The following is a 21,226-nucleotide window of genomic DNA, read 5'->3' as shown; positions in this document are numbered from 1 at the left end:
AAATTTCAGAATCTAACCGCATCTTCCTATTGGTACCTCAGCATTCCCAGCGGGACATTTCTCAATTTTTCCTCGAGGCTTATGTCTTTCTTAAAATATAGTTTTTTCAAAGTGTTTTTATGGTCTTTCCATTTTTTACCCAATGCCTTCTTGATATAGTCATCGGAGACCTTTAAAGCAAATCTCTCCTAAAAAAACACAAGTTTAGAATGTAAATATAAATGAAACTTAAAACAAAGTATTATAAATTACATTCACGTTTTGTTACCTTTATATTATCGAGAGATTGATTTTTGTTGCTATCAGGAATGTGATGCCATGATTCGTAGTTGATGGGTAACATATTAGCATTTCGTGATATAATGTCCAAATAGCCTGCTAAAAGTCGAGCTTCAGATCCAACAGGCTGACCATGATTGTTTCTACTTACTTTGACACGCTAGACAGGATTTAAGTCGTATAAATTTTTAAGCAGCTTACGTCCTCGACCTCTGCGCGTCCCACCACTTTCAGCTGAAAAATGGTATATTATTATATTAAAATTGACAAATAAATCAATAATAAAAGTCAACACATGTAAAATGAACTTAACATTACTTTAAAATTCTATAGGCTCGTTAAGTGTCTCCGGCACATTTGAAGATCCAACAACTATCTGCTGTTCACTATTTGCTTCTTCCGAATTTGGAGTATTCTGGACAATACTTAAATCTCGTAATCTTCTTCTACGCATTTTTCCTGCAATACACATAAAATAGTTGAAGTTTTAGTAACAAATTACAACAATAATAGTACATATAAAATAGTTAAATTATATAACATGACCAACATTAAAATTATAATATTACATATAATTAAAAAATCGTAAAATCTTACTACATCATTATTCGTAAATATCTTCATCCACATCATGTCGAACCCATTGATGTTGTGTACTAGTACTAGGGATATTTTCATCTAAGTTTTGTTCTGGAAAAGGTAATGTTTATGATCTTTCGACGATGTCATCTCTACTTCTATTACCCATGTCAAACAAGTCTCTAGGGGTGTTCCGGAGTACAACATACCAACCCTCATTAGTTGGATCTTTCGAATAAAAAACTTGTTTCACTTGAGAAGAAAATACATATGGCTCGTCCATCAATTGTTGTCCAGTGTGAATCAAGCGAGAGAAATTAACCATTGTAAAACCAAATTGATCTTTTTTAATTCCGCGAGCAGTATTAACATTAGCCCAATCACACCGAAATAAGACAACTTTCCATCTGCCATAGTAATCCAACTCAATAATGTCGGTAAGAAGTTCGTAATACTCCACATTACCCTCAACCGAATTATTGTCCCTAGCACTAGCATAACTTGTAATTGAAGAATTAACAACAATTCCACAATTTTGAGTTCTCCTCATTCTCTCGCGATATTTTGTATGAAATCTGTATCCATTGATTATGAAGACACTATATCTTTTTATTACTCTATTTGGACCTTGGGAAAGCCATTTAATTTCGTCATTAACGTCCTTCCCACTCCAAACCTATTGAATCGAAAGTAAATTGAGTAATTATAAGTGTATTATGTAAAAACATTCTTATTTGATTAACTAAATTTTGCGATTATATGTAACTTATTAACTTCAGTTACATACCGTTTGGCTTAACCATTCATGAAAATATTCTGTGAATAACTTATTAATCTCTCGCTGTTGTAATCTTCGAGAGCGTGCACGAGATCTCAAAATTTGTTTGTACTCACTATGTTAAAAACAAGTTTAATTGGTTAGAAGATAAACAAATCAAAACGACGAATATGTGAGGAAATTTTAGAACTTACTTGCGTAACGGTTCAACTGAATCGTGGTGAAAAAGTACATATTGATGTGCTTGTATCCACGATATATCATCTAATTCTGCAATTTCAACTTTGCCGATTGGTTCTCAATAACTTTGGAATAAATAAGTTTCGGCCAAGTTATGATCATTGAGCCCAGCATTTCTACTTGCTCTATTCAATCATGTTTCAACATCTTCTAAATATCTAGAACAGAAGATCATGTACTCCTCTGCCAAGTAGCCTTCAGCAATTGATCCTTCTGGATAACGCTTATTGCGACAATAAGACTTCAATTTGCTTAGGAACTTAAACACGATATACAATATTTATCAAAAGCTGTAACTAAATGTATAGGGGCGAATGAATGAATACTTGACAAATAAATTAGCACCTTTCTATAGGATACATCCATCGATAAAAAATAAGGTCCACCAGGTATTGCTTCGTGAGGGAGATGGATTACCAAGTGCACCATAATAGTGAAGAAGAAAGGTGGAAAGATCTTCTCCAAATTGCATAAAGTCAAAGCGGCTCGATTCTGTACTTTCTTAAGTTCTTCAACATCCAAAACTTTGCCACAAATAGCTTTCATTATATTGGATAGTTCAATTATACAGGACGTCACATTTTTTGACAAACAGCACCGTAAAGCAACTGGGAGTAAATCTTGCATCAAGATGTGGCAATCATGTGATTTTAATGAATTTAATCTTCGATCTTTAGACTCACACATCAAGATTTATTTGAAGCATACACATCTGAGACCTTTATATCCTTCAACACCATGCAGAACACCTCTTTCTCTTTCTTTGACATTGAAAAAATAGAAGGCGGCAACCGATATTTCTCATTCAGAAGTACTTGAGGATGAAGATCACGCCGAATTCTCACGTCAACTAAATTAAGTCGACTCTGAAGATTGTCTTTTGATTTTCCATCGACATTCAAAATTGTCCCAATTATGTTCTCGCAGACATTCTTCTCAATATGCATGACATTAAGATTATGGCGTAATATGTTGTGCTCCCAATAAGGCAACTAAAAAAAATACTCTTTTTTTTCCACAAGTCCGCCTCATTAGGAACATCCTCTTCGTCAGATTCATCATCAGATTCATCCCTCGATCTTCTCTTTGCTTGCATGTTAGGTGATTGATTCATCTTCCCATAACTAAAGTTGATATCTTTTAACATAAACAAGATTTCAGATCCAACGGTCTACTCTAAATTTATGATTTCCATCTAACCACCGACGATGGCCCATGTAAGAGAACTTATTCCCATTATACAACCACTTCAAACAAGTTTGCGCAGCACAATAAGGACAGACATAACGTCCTTTAGTACTCCAACATGATAAATTAGCATAAGCCTGGAAATCATTAATTGTCCATAACAAAATTACACGTAAATTAAAGCTCTCCTTTCTCAACACATCATATGTCTCAACACTCGACCATAACTATTTTAACTCTTCAATAAGTGGCTGCAAATAGATGTCAATATCATTTCCGGGACCTTTCTCTCCAGGGATAATCATTGATAAAATGAATGAAGATTGCTTCATGCAAATCCATGGAGGCAAATTATAAAGAACAAATACTACAGGCTAAGTACTGTACAAAGTACTCATGATTTTAAAAGGATTAAAGCTGTCAGCTGCTAGCCCAAGCCTCACATTCCGGGGATCGCTTGCAAAGCTTGGAAATTTACTGTCAAACGATTTTCAAGCTAAAGAATCAGCAGGATGCCTTAATAATTCATCATCGGTTCGTTGATCATTATGCCACCTCATAGAATCGACCGTCTTTGAAGACATGAAATGCCTTTGAAGTCTTGGTATTAGGGGAAAATATCGCAAAACCTTGACTGGCTTCTTTCTTAACTGTGCCAGACCTTCATTCGCATTCACATCTTCTGTATTCCTATTCATCCAACGAGACTTACCGCAAACATGACAAGAATGTTGGTTCTTCTGATCACCCTAGTACAACATGCAGTCATTTGGGCAACTATGAATTTTATCGTACCCAAGGCCCAAATCTTTTATTAGTCTCTTCATATCTTGACAAAACTGGGGGATTTTTGCAAACGGAAACATCTCTCTCAGAAACTCTAGCAGCATTGTAAAAGAGTTTCCGGTCTACCCTCCCAAATATTTTAAGTGAAATAGACGAATGCAGATGGATAATTTCGAATATTTTGATCCCTCGTAAAGTTCTTTGTTCATTTCATTAAGTAAATTGTAGAACTTTGCCGCTTCTTCATTTGGCTCCTTATCAGGTGCACTTGTTCCCGTTTCGCAAAAAACATTTCCACCAATATTAAAATCATCGGATGCAATAAAGTCAGGTGGAAACAATTGCTCATCATGACTATGCATATTAAATGCATCCCGCAACATACCTTCCATGTCATCTTGTCTAACATACTGGTGATTATCAGTATCAGGATAAGTCGGATTAATTGTTGAAGAAGTTCCATTAGATGTACACTCTCCATGGAAAATCTATTTTTTATACCCGCGAATAAAGCCATCAACAATTAGATGTTCGTAGACAACTTCACGAAAATGTCAATTGATGTTGTCACACTTCTTACACGGGTAAAAAATCATATTCTCTTGACTTGCATTTTGAAATGCAAAATTTAGAAAAAGTTTGTGCTCCATTTCGGTAGGCGTTGCTTACCCTTGACAAATTCATCCAACTCCTATCCATTTCGTAGTTCTTGAAATCTAAAGTTGACAATAATTTACACGGGTAAGTTGTTTATTTATAAGTATAATTAAATTATGTAAGTTATGATATGATATATATTTATGTATTATGTAAGTTATGTAAATTATGTAAGTTATCTGAATTATGTAAATTATGTAAGATACGATATATATTTATGTTGATATGATTGTGATTCTGTTGATGGGAAAACACAAGGGAAGTGAAGAATTGGTTATTAGATTAAATTTACAAGTTTAGGGTTAATTATTTATTTTGAATTAAGTCCATCATGTGTGTTAAATTATGGTTATTTTTTATTGAGTCACATGAATGCTAAATCAACTCAAGAATGAATGGGCTAATTTTTTGAACAACATTTAAAAATACAATTTAATTTAATTAGGTAATTTAAAAATAAAATAAAAGTAGACAAAATATTTTTTGTGATTAAAATAAAATAAAATAAACATTTAAAATAAAACTTTAAATACAATTTAATTTAATTAGGTAATTTAAAAATAAAATAAAAGTAGACAAAATATTTTTCGTGATTAAAATAAAATAAAATAAACATTTAAAATAAAACTTTAAATACTATTTAATTTAATTAGGTAATTTAAAAATAAAATAAAAGTAGACAAAATATTTTTCATGATTAAAATAAAATAAAATAAAATATTTAAAATAAAACTTTAAATACAATTTAATTTAATTAGGTAATTTAAAAATAAAATAAAAGTAGACAAAATATTTTTTGTGATTAAAATAAAATAAATAAAATATTTAAAATAAAACTTTAAATACAATTTAATTTGATTAGGTAATTTAAAAATAAAATAAAAGTAGACAAAACATTTTTCATAATTAAAATAAAATAAAATAAAATAATATATTTAAAATAAAACTTTAAATACGATTTAATTTAATTAAGTAATTTAAAAATAAAATAAAACATTTAAAATAAGGACATTAAACTTGTTAAGGCTTTCTTTTAATTTGCATTTATTAATTTAACTAAACATTACTCTTTTGGTAACGGCAAGTTTATGCTTAAAATGTATGATTTATTTTGGATAAAAAGTTTAACTTAAATGACAAAAGAATGATAATATTTGTGATAAAACGGACGAGAATATTTCAATAATAATTTAAATTTAATTATAAAAAATATAAAATATTTTATTAAATATTTGTATAGGAGATGGGACGTATGATACTAATAATTAAATTTAATAAAAATCGTGATAGAAATATAGAAATATTAAATCACAAATTACAAAAATATTAAATCCATAACAAGTCTCTAAGATAAATAGCATAAGTTAAAAGCATGATCCATTAATGATCCATTAAAAAATAATCTAAGGATAAACAATAATAGTAATTTAAAAACGAAAAAAAAAAAAAGAGTAGAAGATTAACTAACCTTCTGCTTATCTAGACTTTCTGTGTATTTGAGTAGTATTTGTAGTTTGTATTGGTTTCTTAGATCTCGAGTGGTAATTGATAGAGTAGTTAAAAGTTTCGGCTCTATTTGCTATTGCTGATCCGACCCTGCACAATCCAAAAATTCTAACTGATTTACCGCTGAAGAGTCCAACAATAGTAAATAAAACGAAAAACAAAAAACGAAGAGACATCATGTACGACAGCAAAAAAGGACATCATGTAACTAAAAATAAGTATCAAATTTGGATACCAAATTACAAGCTATTACATGATACACATGAATAAATGTTCTACAATTTGTAAAACGTGATCACAAAGGGTTCAGGGACCCCAACATAAATATCAAAAACTGCCGAGGCATATAAAACATCAACATTGTTTCAAGACAAAAAAGATGTTACTTCTTTACCTGCCAAGTAGCAGCCTTTTAGCGCATCTCAAACACTAGGGCTAAAAAGGCCCCAGTCATTTACTTTGAAGTTTGTAACAGCTAGTTTAAAGATTTCAACCATCGGCATCAATCCAAATTGCGTCACAGAAATGGCTATAACTGAGAACAGTTAAATATTATGTAAGATAAAATACTATAGCAAGCATGCTAAAATTCAAGAGAACACTAACCTTAATGAGCTTCCCTAAACAGTATAAGTGTCCATTACTTTTGCAGAAAATGACTTCTACAAACGATGTCCTCGTTTACTAGTATTTCTTTCAAGAGAGAACTTGGTCAATGAAAAATTAACCCATTTCTTCTGGAAAATGTCTTAAGCTTCAAGCACTATAGATCCCCTACGAATTGAGTTCGATCCCACTTTAAAGCAAAACATAAAAAAGAAATCCTAAGTATTGTTCAATCCTTTTTATATCAATAGAAATTTGCAGAAAAAACAACCACCGACAAAATTTTTATTAAACTGGATGATCCAACTAATAGACTATTAATTTTCTGAAAAAATAAGTTGAATTTTCATAAACCAGTTTTCTAAAAGATGTACCAAGTTTCCATATGTTTCTCTCAATTTCAACCAATCCCAAACTAGAATATAAATTGAAAAGTTTGTCAATCCTTAAAAAATTGAACATTTCCCATTTCATATAATAGAAAAAAATCAATAACCGTCATCCCAGTACGAAATCATCCATTCCATTTCCTTAACTAACAAATTCAACAATTGAAATCAGAAATAATACAAGATTGAAACCATAAAACATGCATACCAAAATCCAAATTCTAAAATCACCACCCAAATCAAAGAACAAACAAACTGAATCCAACTACAACCACATGCATCTACCCCAGACATATATAGACAGAGAGAGAGGGTACAAAGCAAGATTTTTGTTTATTGAACCATCATATATTAATATTAATTGATCCATCAATTTTAGCATCTCATATTTTAACAACCACACCATGAGTCTTAAGGATCTGGTAACTATGAGTAGATTGTCTCACCAACAGATAGCTAATAAAAACAAGGAACAAGTACAAGGTTTATCATCATTTCTATAGATTGCTGACCATACTATTATTATTGGCCACCTTATTCCTCTTCTTCTGCTTCTTCCAGCCAATTCACAAATGGCTCCAGGGCCTTCGCAAAGGTTTGTCTACTATCATTTACTGTATGTTTTAAAAGATAATATATATAAATAACTGGAATAATATGGACAAGGAAAATTAAATTCAACAGCGATAAGAAACAACAATAAGCTTGGACTAGAGAATAAGAATGAGCAAAAGGCAATAAGAAAAATGGTTATTTAGCAGGTTAATCACACAGATATAAGCACATACAGCAGTCTCCTAAGCAATATTTATGACCTCAACAATGGGGTTGGATGATATAACAAGAAAACTAATGACATAACAAGAAAACTGAACCTTCATTTACCTATGGTTGCGGCATCGAAGAGCGACGGCGACGCAGCAGTGAGGATGGCGGACGGCGATGAGTAGGTGGTCGGGTAGCCTCAGGAGCTTCGGATGCTTAGGGATTTTGGGGAAAATTTAGAGATTAGGGGAAATATAGTGAATTGGGGAAAATCTATTACGGGGTGGAAATGGTGGAAATGGCTAAGTGTCGGGTATGAGTGGAGGATAAAACGTAAGAAAAGAAAACGACGTCGTTTCAGTAACAAAAATTTAAACGTTTGTGGCGCTTTTGAAACACGCCGCTAAATCCGATCTATTGCAGCTTTTGTAAGGTAACACCACTAATCCCCTTCCAGCTCCAATTAAAACGACAGAGTCTTAGTTAAAGAGAAATGCTTTTTGTGGTATTTTTTTCAAAAATGCCATTAATCTCCATTTTATATTTCATTTTTATTTTTGTATTTAATTTTTATTTGTTATCAATTTTTTTAAATTTAACATTTAAATATATAAAGTTTATCTATTATCTCTTAAATAGTTTAATCTAAAAATTTAATCTAAATAATTTCATTTTTTTCAAAAACGGCATTAATCTAATATTTTAAGATATTAAAATTAATATTATCTCTTTTACAATTATATAAGAAATTATTTAATATATAAATTAAAAAAAATACTAATTTATCTATCCTTAATCCTTTAATCCCTAAACCCTAAACCATAGAACCCTAAACCATAAACCTTAAATCCTAAACCCTGAACCATAACTCGTAACCCTTAACCCCATAAACCTTAAACCCCAGCCCTGAAACCATAATTCATAAACCCTTAAAGTAGTAACTCATAAACCCTAAAACTCTTAACCATATACATTAATCTGTAAACCCTAAACCCTAAACTATAAAGATAATTACTTCAATATTTTAAAATTAACACTATCTCTTTTACAATTATATAAGAAATTATTTAATATATAAATTAAAAAATGCTAATTAATTTAAAACCTAAACCCATAATCCATAACCCCTAATCCATAATCCCTAAACCTTGAATCATAAAACATAAACCCTAAACCCCTAACCCTTAAACCTTTCACCCCAACCCTTAAACCATAATCCCTAAATCCTATAATCTCTAAACCTTAAAATAATAACTCATAAACCTTAAACCCTTAACCATAAACTCTAAACCGTAAACCTTAAACTATAATGATAATTAATTCAATATTTTGAAATTAATACAATCTCTTTTACAATTATATAAGAAAATATTTAACATATAAATTAAAAAATAATCAGTCATATTCCAAAAATCTTTAAAATTATTTTAAATAATAGTATTTTAATTTTTTTCATTTTTAACAAATATTTTTCTATGTTTTTACTTTCAAATTTTTCCTACGTGTCATTATTTTTTTCTGAAGAATTTAAATATTCAATTAAAAATAAATTGTATTTTAATATAAATAAACCAGTTAAATTATAAAAAAAAAGATGAAAAGATTTTTAGGAAAATGCCGCTATAGATCAGTATTAGCGACGTTTTGAAAAAAAGGGCCACTAAAAGCTCTATATAAGACAACGCCGTTTCACTAAATTTTTTGCGGCGTTTTTAGATCAGTATTAGCGGCGTTTATTAAAAAGCGCCGCTAAAGGTGTGCATATAGCGACGTTTCTTAGAAAAGAGCCACTAAAAAGCTCAATATAAGACGATGGCGTTTTGCAAATTTTTTTGCGAAAAACGCCGTTATATGCACACCTTTAGCGGCGCTTTTTAGAAAACGCCGTTAATACTGATTTATAGCTTTTCTTAAAAACGCCGCTAATGCCACTGAAGCTCAGCTAAAACGACGGCGTTTAGCGTAAATTTTGCGGTGTTTGTTAATGAAGCGCCGCTAAAGGTGAACCTATAGCGGCTTTTTTTTGAAAGCGCAGCTAATTCTCGATCTTTAGTGGCGTTTTTTAAAAACACTGCTAATACTCGATCTTTAGTGGCGTTTTTCTTTAAAACGCTGCTAAAAACCTATTTTGCTGTAGTGGGTTTACGATCAGCTTTGTCACAACTCAAGCACAAATATCTGGAGTGATTGCAAGCAACTATCATGATAAAGGAATCAACCCCGAATGGTCTAAAACAACAGGCAGACAAATTTGGCAAAAGAACTGAGCATCTACCAAATTGGAGAAGACGACAACAAAACCATCCCTAAATTCACTTGCAAAAGCAAGACTACATGCATAAGCAAAACTAAAAAAATGTGCTACAATAACAGACAGAAACTTCTAAAACCGAATATTTATTAAGCAATGGAAAACAAACAAAAAAAATATAAAACTCAAGACAACATGAGTCCAAACTTGTTCTTGAAATCATTTATTGTTTCGAAATACTCTCAAAACTAGTGGTGTTCTAACGGTCAATTCAGATATTAACCGGACCGAATTACCATTCATCAAATTAAGCGAAACCATAAAAGTCTTAATCATTAACCGAACCAAATATTTTTCAAAATCTTTTAAAAGATTGAAATAATTTCGGTAGTGGATAACTGAATTAACTGAAAATTTTACATTTTTTTTTGTTTTGTTCAAATAAGTTTGAAACATGAAAAAATATCATTACAATGTTATTTTTCTTTACTTTTTATTCAAAAAAGAAAGCTAAAAAAAACAAATAACAAATAACACTAATTTAAAATCATCATAACAAACACTGCATTAAAAATAAGAAAATTTGAGACTTAAATGATGAAATGAAAAAAATTCGAAGAAATCAATGAGAATAGAAGATGATTTGGTGTCAAGTGGCACCCAGACTTTGTTTTGAGTATGAGGATGGGAAGAAAACAAATTTAGGGCTTCTTTTTTTATTTTTTTTTACTTATTATTTAGTTTAAATATATATAAATCTATTATGATTTTAAGCCATTATAATAATCTGTACAAATCCAATTAGTTGTAAACTCATTCTTTAATTTTTATATTTTGGGCTTACATAATATATTGGACCTGTCACACTGGTTTTCAATAGAGGTCTGAAATTTAGAAAAAGAATGGGGTGTTTATTGAAAGAAACAGTAGGTTTGGTGACCTCTACTGTAAAATCTAAAATTTTTAGTGGCTGAATGGAAAATAGTTGGGTTTTAATTTTAGTTCAGTTACGTTGGAACTGATTGGTTCCTAAGTGGGAAACATAATGATGTCAGCGGTTGGTTTTGATAGGTTTTTTGGTGACTGTGCATGTAATATTATATATAGCTGAGAAGTGTTATTCCGGAGGGAAAATTCCTTTCAATTCTGTTCCAATTTCTTCATTTCTTCATCTTCTTATTTAGTTGTCTCGAAGAGAAAAAAGTTCAAGGAATGTTTTACATGGAGCGATAAACATGAGGATTGAGTCTAAAAAGATGAGAGTCTGATGAACTGGTAAGTTTCTTAATCTTTCTGTACTTGTGGATTTGAGGAAAAGAGAAGTTGGGGGTTTCTGTAAGTTTCTGGATTATGGATTTTAAAGCGTGAATACCTCTGATTTAACTAGTATATTTGGTTGTCATGCTTAACTAACTAGAATGGAAGAGACTCTGGTTGTTGGAAAAGTTAAGCTGGAGGGAGGAAGGACAGCAAGTGAGTTTCTTTACTCCACTTTTAGATGTTTGCTGGTGGTTGTGTTATTTGCATATTTTTTACTGAGTTTGGTCTGGGTCTATGCTGTGCATGAGTGTTGTTGTCTAAGATTGTATCGAGATTAAATGCATGCATAGGTTTGTGCAAGTATGAGAATTGCAAGAATGTTTTTGTTAAATGAGTATAGTTGCATATTGATTGAAATATGGCGTAATCCATGATATATAATATATGAATAATTAGTGTTGATTGAAATGATGGGTGTGATATGCTTGTTTATAAAATGTGGAGTACGGAGAAAATAATTGGTGGGTTCGCTGAAGATAGGAAAATTGGTGTCATGGAGGAATGGGCGGATTGAAAGGGAATTGGAGTCACTAAAATATGATATGGCTCAGCCTTGCGGGTGAACATATAGATGTCCAAACTAACAAGGAAGATACTGGCTCTACAGAGTGACATTATGGAAATCATCTATTGTCTCTACGGAGCGACACCATGAAAATGGTCTACTAACTCATCGGAGTTGAAAGTCTATGACTAGCCATGGCATGATCCAACAAAGGATAGGTTTGCTCTTATGGAAAAATGAAGTCCACAGGACAATAAACAAGGAAGTACATTAGGGCATATATGAGAAGTCCACTATATGACTCGCATGATGAAAAGTCCATCATAACAGTTATGGTGTGTATGGGAACCCTAGCAAGCATACTGATAAGAAGTCCAGCCAAGACGCAAAGGCAAAGAGAATATGTGAAAGCATTTTGTATGCGGATATTTATGGAAAAAGGGGTTTTCCTTTAGAATGATTACAAATGTGTATCCATTATTAAGAGTCAGCCAGAGGTAACGAACAAGCCAAATTTAGTTATGAAAAAGTGAGACGGATCTCTAAACTCTATTTCTAAGTGTTTCTTGGCAAAGAGGTCGCCAAAAAAGGGAAGTCCACCAAGGACTATCTTATGTGGAACGTCTGCCAAGGACTGACTTATGTAGAAAGTCCGCTAAGGACTATCTTCAATATAGGAATGTTCACAAGGATTATTTGTTCTGTAAATACTGTCATGGACTAACAAATGAAGAGGATGTTCATTAAGACTATCTAGTGTTGGAAAGTCCGCTAAGGTCTATCTTCCAAGTACAATTCTGCAAGAAAAGAGTAATGTTTAAACTATCCATGGAATCTTATATTCTAGGGTCACCTACGAGAAGGTAAGTAAATGAGTTTTCCTCTAAAGGGGGTATATGCATAAGCTAAGTTATAATAAAGTACATGTCGGGGTAATACAGTAAGTCGATATTGAGTTCGACGCGAAATGAAGGAATCAGGGTAAGAATCCATCTTTTTAGCGAAATGTCTGTAAGTCTGCTAAAGTTAGTCGACAATCTATATATCTACTTTCATGGCTACCTTTTAATGATTCAAACCATCAAGGTAGAATAAAAGTCTGAGATGAAGCTTGATAAAGTCAAGTTTCCAAAAAGAGGGTTGACAGAAATGGTACAACTATGTCTAAATCCGCCCCCGCTATATCCGCCAATGATCCGTTCAAGAAGAACGCATAGGCGTCGACCACGCTAGCCGAATTGCGAGAGCTTATATAAAACTCTAGGAGTTTATTTACATGCATTCACTCTTATTTATCATGATATCAAAAGTTATTATTTAATAATTGGTGTATTAAAATTCACTAAATTCATTCGAACTTATGAGTGGTTTGCCTTGATTGCAGGATCAAAGGCTGACATGGATATTGGAAGGGACCAAGTTAGACCTCGCGAATTCCAAGTGGACGTTTTGGTGAGGTTTCATACATATAGAGGAGCATCCTTAGAGGCTACGCCTTGGGGTTAGATTAAGCGCAGTTAGTTGAATTCAAATTTGGGATGTATATGTTATATATATTCGGTAAACCAAACGATTGTAAGAACTATAATCAACTTATTTTGTTACTAGTATAATAAGAAGTTTTATTGGATGCTATTTCATAGAACGTGTTTGATAGCTAAGAAATTGGAATAAAGTTATATGGTGTACATGTTTTAAATTTGGTGTGATCTAAGTATTGTAAATAAGTCAAGTAAGAAATTTTGTTAAGTAATACGATTTAATTATGATATTCGGTATCTAAACCTGGCGTTCAGGTAGGATATAGGGTGTTACAGGACTTATCTAATATATTGAGCCTATAATTTTTATTATTAAAAATTTTGGTTAATAGGTTAATTATTCGGTTTCAAATTGATTTAACCGTTAACTGAAATTTTAAAAAAACCTTAATCGTTCTCCGACCAAATTAGATTCAATGGTTGACAAATTAACCAAAATAACTCGGTTCGGTCGATTAATTCGGTTAAACCGAATTATGCACACCCCTACTCAAAATATATTCAAATTAATAAGTTGATGAAAAGTTACCCACTTTCCGCGAGAAATTGCTTATGGCTAGTGGAGTTTCAACGACAACAGGCACTGGCATATATTGATCACAACTTGTGAAGACACCAAAGATACCCACAAAGTATATTTACAAACTGAAAAGAGAGAAGATATATTGAGTGAATTAGGGAAGTTAGCGGGAAGAAAAAAAAAGTAGGCAATAACCGACCCACAAACTAACACAGCCATTAAGCAAAACAAGATAAAAGAAATATTATTGTTAGACAAAACAAAAATAAATAAATAAATTTATTTAATAATAAAATATCATATTATTATTTACTAAACCGAGAACCCATCAAATATTATTCCATGAAAAGTTATTTTAACTTATAATAATTTCTTCTAGCATTGGTTCATGAATGATTAGGGGTTTTTGTTTAGGAGAGAATCCCTATTTAATGGATCAGCCACTTCTTTTGCTGGCAGATTTTATTGGAACTTGTATGCTTGTTTATTTTATTCCATTTTTTAATTACAATTGATGTATCTATATTATTATAATTAAATTGATCAATAGAATGCACAAACAAAATTATAATTAATCAACTTAATTAAAAGTGAAATATGTGGTAAAAGATATTCTTTTAAGGTCTAAAAAATTGTTTTTTTAAATATCATTTTAATATAATTTAAATTCTTACAATATGTTAAAATTGTGTGACTCGAATCTTTGTTAAAGAAAATATAATGATAAAATAAGGAGATTTGTGCCCCTACAATACGGACTATGCAATACAAGTAGAATCTGTATAGAATTACTCCTCGTCTATTTGACATTTATTAGAATAAGGTTTTTCAACCTTTAAATAAATGTAGTCGAAACTTATTTTATATCATCCAATTTTTAACATTAATGAATTTCTTTTACTCTGCACGTGATTTTTTCCTAAAAGGGTTTCTACATAAAATCTATATTTTTTATTTTTTTTATTTTTTATTTTTTTATTACTTTGCGATCGTTCTATATTATCATCATCGACGCTTAATTTTAATACAATAAATATATTTATATAACTACAATCAAATACAACCATTATAATACATAAATAAATAAATTGATAGCACCTATACAAAATAAAAATATTATATTATACATTAAATTGGCAATGAGTGGATATACCTTTAATATATATATTCAAAGAAAGAATATAAGAACTCCAAAAGCCAAATTTTCTGTATTTTGATTCGTACATGAAAATAGAAGCAATGTTATATATGCCAATGATTCGTAAGCTACTGATGGTCAAACGATAGAGTCGACAGAATTGTTTGTAACTACAGATGACTGGTCGTCATTGACCTGATCATCTCTATTGGCCTCGCGACGCAATAACTTAATTGAAGATGCGTATCGAGCTACTTTGTGGACCATCTCGACAAGTGCTAGTTTAGCGAAGAAACCGCACCATATGACCAATAAGGACCACCCAAGGTAAGGGAAAATGATGGTTACGAGTAATATGGATGCTAATGGTGCAAATAAGAGGCTGAAACTGATAATGATGTTGGGGCAATCTTTGTCGTCAATTCGGAGCTTGATTTTAGTCACCATGGCTGCAACATATGTTAATGTAACGATGAAAAAGGCGAATATCAAGGTGCTGTTGTCATCAAATGGAGAAGCATCGTGTTTGTTGTAGTATTTGAGTTGCAAAAAGGGAACGAAGGCCAGTACTAGGAAGGTTAAAATTGCATGCATTGCTCCCATGTCACCTGCGCTGTAAATTTCAAACATCGAGGATAAGAAAATGTTTTATGGTTTTTTTTTTTGGCTGAAATTTCATTTGTACTTTTGGGCTGGGAAATTTTAGGGTGTTTTTATGTTATAATCAATCTATACATGATTTGAAATTATTTTATTCGAATATAAATTTCTCATAATTTTGTCACTTAACACGTACTATTTCACACGTAGAATCTCATTCATAAAAAAGTGAAATCTATATAATTGATACCAATTGTTCTAAATGTTAAAACTTGACCCATGGTCGTGATACACAATTCGAAATTGTTCTCTTTTAGTACTCACAATTCTTGTCACCTACAAGTACCTTTGATATATTCGAACTTAGAATCTCTTCAAAATGTATGCTTTGCAAAGTAAATATCAATTGATCTAGCTATATAGAATGTAGTATGAGGTTTTGGATTTGAATCTATCAACGAATACTTGGGTGATAAAACCTTAATCTCTTAAATCTATCAACAAATACTTATGAGTGATAAAACCTTAAAAGATTAATGAATATCAAAAAGGACAATTCTAGTTTGCTTATGGTAACAATCTAACAAATTTTCCAACTAATGAATAAAGTTAGATAAATTTATCAAATCATGAAACATCAAGTAACGTATAAAAAAATATACATTGCTGACACCTAATTTCATCCAGATGCAAATCAAACCCTTTGTAATTTAATAAGGTATAAATTTTGGGTGTCGTAAAGGTGCTAAAACCTTCCTCACACGTAATTAATTATCAAACCTCTTTTTTTAAAAAAAAATTTTAACATGGAACTTTTTAAAGTACTTTTATAATTTCTTTTTAAAAGATAAGTGTATAGTTACTTGATAGCAATTATCTAAAAAAGATCAGTGGTGTTTACTTTAAACTGATTTTTTAAACTGAACTACTATGGAGAAGAATAAAGAGGGAAAAGAAAGAGCAATTCATTTCAAAATTACCTGGCAGCCATTTTCTTGCAACTCTTCTTCTCAACCTCTAAACTTTGAACACTTTGCATAATGGATTGGTTCTTTTTCTATTATTTTCTCGCTCAATAAAGGTAGCAACACACCAGATGCTGGGAATGATGGATTGATACGTAAGTGAGGTTTGTATTAATATTTATTGCTTAAATCATCTCAAAATTTTCTATCTAGAAAGTTCACTATCTTAGTGTTGGCCATCAATTCTAGAAACTCGCCATCTTCATGTGTCATTTTCATAATTAAGCTTATATGTCGAATCATTTGTTTGAAGATTTAATGACAATATAGTTTGACCGTTATTAACTAAAAGGGAAGTCAGATATTATGAGCCAAAGCAGTGCAAATAACATCTATATCCAAATATCAAGTGATTCATGTTTCTATTACCATTTAAACAACTTTTTTGTTATATCGTCAATTTGTTGGCTATAATTTAAAGGATTTATATGTAAAATTGTTATACACCAATCTAAAATTTAGATAAGATTTGGATCGTTTATCGGCGAGACACACAGTGAAAGGATAGTCAAGGGAGTTCCCGATATCAATTTGCATGAGTGAGAGGAGCTCACGGTCCCAGCTCATATATACCCAAAAATTTCGTATGTAGGGGACCGTGAGATCTAACATGTGAGCTGAAATAGTACACGTGCTTAACATGCCTAATGTCTGCTCAGAATGTCAATCTTATGAATAGTGCGGTCAAGTTATGAATAATAGAATTAAATCATGAATAGTGATAATATGTATAAATACCTGAATATTTCTTTTAATGAAAGATGGAAAAAATTATTCAACAACAACAGTATTGAATTATATGATGCTTGTAAGAAATTTATTTAATTATTACAACTGAAATTAATTTATAGCTTTAAAGTCAACAAACCAATTGACTTTGGGCGACAGCCTAAAAAGTCAAAAGAACAAAATATTTGTTTTAATCTGATTTCGATAGCGCTTCCTCTCTTACTGTTTTTTCTCAAAAGTTCATCCTGATACGCAGTGTTTATTCAGTTTGAGGCGCCATGGATACCAAAAGCTTTTAAAACCCAACCAGTAAAATCCATCAATTCTTAGGTTTTCAATTCGAAAATAAATTATTGAAAAATTTATAAATCTTAAAATTTGGAAAAATTAATTTAATTAATTTTTTAATTCAATTGAACCGATTTCAAATAGTTCGCTTAAAAATTGATTCAAAACTGTTTCAACACTTTGTCCGGATTGTTACATCAACCAATTTCTAATTCAACTAAACTGGTTCAGTTTCAATAACCATGTTGTCAAAAAGTTTTACTTTAGACTGTCCACAAAAAATATTATTTATTAATTCGTATAATTTTTATTTTGATAATTAAATCTTTTTCTTCTATGTTGCTACCTAAATTATCATTCTGTTATAACTTTTTGTATAAAAAGATAATGGTGTTAAGAAAGCAAGTGGCACACCTAACCAATGATAACATGTTATTTTAACATGGCATCCATTAAAAATTCAGTTTAAAAATATATATTAAAAGATACATAAGAAAAACTATAAGAAGCAAAAAGGTGTAATCACACTAGCTTAGATTTACGTGGATGATATCATTTTTGGCTCAACTTCTTCATAAGCCAAAGAAACATTTGTGCACAAGATGTAATCTGAATTCAAGATGAGTATGGTGGGAGAGTTGTCATGTTTTCTTGGCTTCTAGATTAAACAACTTAAGAATGAGATTTTCTTTATCTTAAGAGAAGTTTGCACATAATTTAGTGAAGAAACTTGGGTTAGAAGGATCGAAGCCAATTAGAACTCCAATAGGAATATCAAAAAAACCGTGCTCAAATGCAAAGGGAGTTATAACTAGCTCAAGTAGCTATTCCGGCATAATTAGCAGCCTACTTTACCTTACTACAAGCAGATCAAACCTATGCTTTAGGATGGGAGTTTGTGCAAGATACCCATCAAATCCTAAGGAGTCACACTTAAAAGCTGTGAAAAAGATCATTCGGTATGTTAATGGCACTTTAAAATTTGGAATTTGGAATTTAACTCTCAAAAGACACAAATATGAATTTGGTTGGATTCAGTGATACAGATTGGGCAGACAAAATGGATGACTAGAAGAGCACGTTAGGGGATGTTTTTACCTTGGTATGAACTTAGTATCATGGTACAATAAGAAGTAACCATCAATCTCAGTATCAATAACTGGAGTATATAGCTACTGAAAGTTGTACTCAGTTATTTGGATGAGACAAATATTGCTAGAAGACTTTGAAGTTGCATCGCCATTTGCAGTTATCTATTGTGACAGTTCTAGTGCAATCAAGATCTCTACGAACCAAGTGCTTCACTCTGACAAAATATATTGACATCACGCATCACTTCTTTAGAGAGTTAATTGAGAGTGGTATAATCGAATTGGATCACATGCAAACTGAAAATCAATTAACTCGTCTATGTACCAAGATTCCAAATGCTATATAATCCAAAAACTTAAGGAATAAAGTAGAGCATGTCGAGTTTGACTTGTTATAAAAGGCATGACACTAAGACAATACAATCTAGTGTCTTTTTGCATATTGGCGATTTTTTTGGTTCCTTATTCTAATTTTGGAGAGGTAAAAGTTGTGAAATATTTTACTTTTTCTTTATTTTGGAGGGAAAATCTAAAAAAATTGATATGGGTTTTTATAAGATGTGATTGTGTTTTAATTTGATAGTTACTTTCAAAAACAATGTGAAGCCTAATAGAAGGATATTCTCTTTGGAATTTCCCTTTTGCCACAAGATTTTAAGAAATTTTTCTTCCAAGTAGAACTTTCTTAAGAAACTCCTTCATGTGTGGAGTGAAGTTAACCAGAACCCCCACTCCCTCTTCCTCAAAGAATACTTAACAAAGATCGCCGTCTCTAGCTCATTTACAAAAACATTCTAAGGAGAGTGATGAAATGATGATGGTATCTCCTCTGTAGTTCCTCAAGCTGTCACTCAAGACAATCCTACACAAGAACAACCTCCAGTTGTGTCACAATTTGCAGCTAATCAAGGCAATGTAACAATCCCTTAAAAACATAGGGTAGATAATTTGGTTTATCCAACTTACTATTCTGCCTCTAATAATATTGTTGCTAATGAGTCTATTGAGGGAGGAAATGAGATTGTTTCTAATGTTGTGTAGGAGCTTAGAAAGCAGGTTAAATAATTAGATCATTTAATTGAATAAGGCTCGCATGTTCAATATTAGGCACTTGATCAATTGATTAAGGGAATTACTGAGAAAGGTTCAACTAAATTTTTAGTAGAATTCCAAGGCTTTGTTAAGAAGGTTGATGAAGCTAAGAAACAAAATGAACTAGTTGTTGATGAAGAGACCAAAACTAATGATTCTAAGGTAGTTGAGACCTCAATTGCAAGTGCTTCTGCAACTCAAAGAAGAACTAGAGCTGCAATGACTAATATTGCCTTCGAAATGGAGTTTGTAAGGAATTGTTCATTCTTGAGGTTCCTAAGAAAAAGATATATTAGAGAAAGAGGAAAGCTCCTACCGCTAAAGAAAAAGAAGAAGATGATGATGATGTGCCTTTTACTAATTTGGCACCTCAGATGGTGAAACATAGATCCAAAAGACCTAATATCCTATCTTTTATATAATGCAGAGCCTAATAAACTTTCCTACCAGTGCGGAAAGGATGAAGCTCATGGCTCAAAAAGGCTTCATGAATGAAAGAAATATTCATGAATCCAGATTTATTGAACATGGCATTGAGGTCTTTGTAGAGAGGAATGAATTGATTCACTTAGTAGCTTATGTGAAGCCTTATGTCAAGAATGTGGTCCTGGAGTTTTATGTCTGTCTTCAGAAAAAAACCAATCACAAATGAGAATGATCAATACTTCACGTAAGCCTATGTAATGATCAATACTTCACGTAAGCCTATGTACATGGGCACTATTCACCTTCAGCCCAGTTGTCATCAGCAAGTTTCTGTACCATACAGAAGATAATGAATGATAAATTTGTCCTTCACTATGATCACCTTACTGAACACCTTACCAACAAAGTCAGAACCACATGTCTTGAAGGTCAAGATTTAGGACATCAGAACAATAACCAAATTATGATGCACTGCAAGCCTTTGCAACTAGGAATTGGCTACCATATAAACAAAGCATATGTGTAAACAAATAGATGGTTTTCTTTTGTATAAGGTAGCATCCTTCATTCCAATTGATCTTGGTAAATTAATTTTTGATGAGATTGTAAAACACACAAAAACCAAGAACAAGAGACATATGCTACTGTTTCCCTAATTAATCAATCAAATGCTTCTGCAACAAAAGAAAGACTTAGTGCAGGAAGGAGAAGTCCTTGAAGCACCATAACCTAAGTTGAAGTATTCATCTAAGTGAAACATAAGGAAACATGCAGCTGTTGGTTTGAATCTTGATGAAGAAGCCTTTTAAGCTGATGAGGACCAAGTCGCAAATGGGTCTGCAACTGCCAGTACAGCTAAGGCTAAACGAGTCAATTAATCGAACATTTTGATGGAGTCGTGCACTACACTACAAAGCTTACCTTCTT

General features: G+C 31.7%; 2 long non-coding RNA genes across 4 annotated transcripts; one reads left to right on the top strand and one right to left on the bottom strand.

The window, feature by feature from the left end:
* Positions 1–129: 129 nt before the first annotated feature.
* LOC121205973 (uncharacterized) lies at positions 130–8,206 on the bottom strand. Of its 3 annotated transcripts, none has more exons than XR_005901037.1 (7): positions 7,894–8,206; positions 6,620–7,622; positions 6,408–6,548; positions 5,976–6,103; positions 598–738; positions 269–513; positions 130–188 (listed from the first exon to the last, which is right to left on the bottom strand). It is a non-coding gene; the product is annotated as an uncharacterized lncRNA (long non-coding RNA). The 3 variants fall into 3 exon arrangements; XR_005901038.1 differs by having other exon boundaries at positions 6,408–6,809; positions 7,526–7,622; XR_005901036.1 differs by having other exon boundaries at positions 6,408–7,622.
* Positions 8,207–11,156: 2,950 nt separating this feature from the next.
* Positions 11,157–13,484, top strand: LOC107917680 (uncharacterized). The gene is made up of 3 exons (XR_001689795.2): positions 11,157–11,299; positions 11,442–11,497; positions 13,234–13,484. It is a non-coding gene; the product is annotated as an uncharacterized lncRNA (long non-coding RNA).
* Positions 13,485–21,226: the final 7,742 nt, after the last annotated feature.

Source organism: Gossypium hirsutum, chromosome A01, assembly GCF_007990345.1.
Source record: "Gossypium hirsutum isolate 1008001.06 chromosome A01, Gossypium_hirsutum_v2.1, whole genome shotgun sequence".
In the NCBI taxonomy this organism is placed as follows: domain Eukaryota; kingdom Viridiplantae; phylum Streptophyta; class Magnoliopsida; order Malvales; family Malvaceae; genus Gossypium; species Gossypium hirsutum.
Note: the sequence above shows the minus strand (reverse complement) of the source record. Positions and strands in the feature narration are given on the sequence as shown.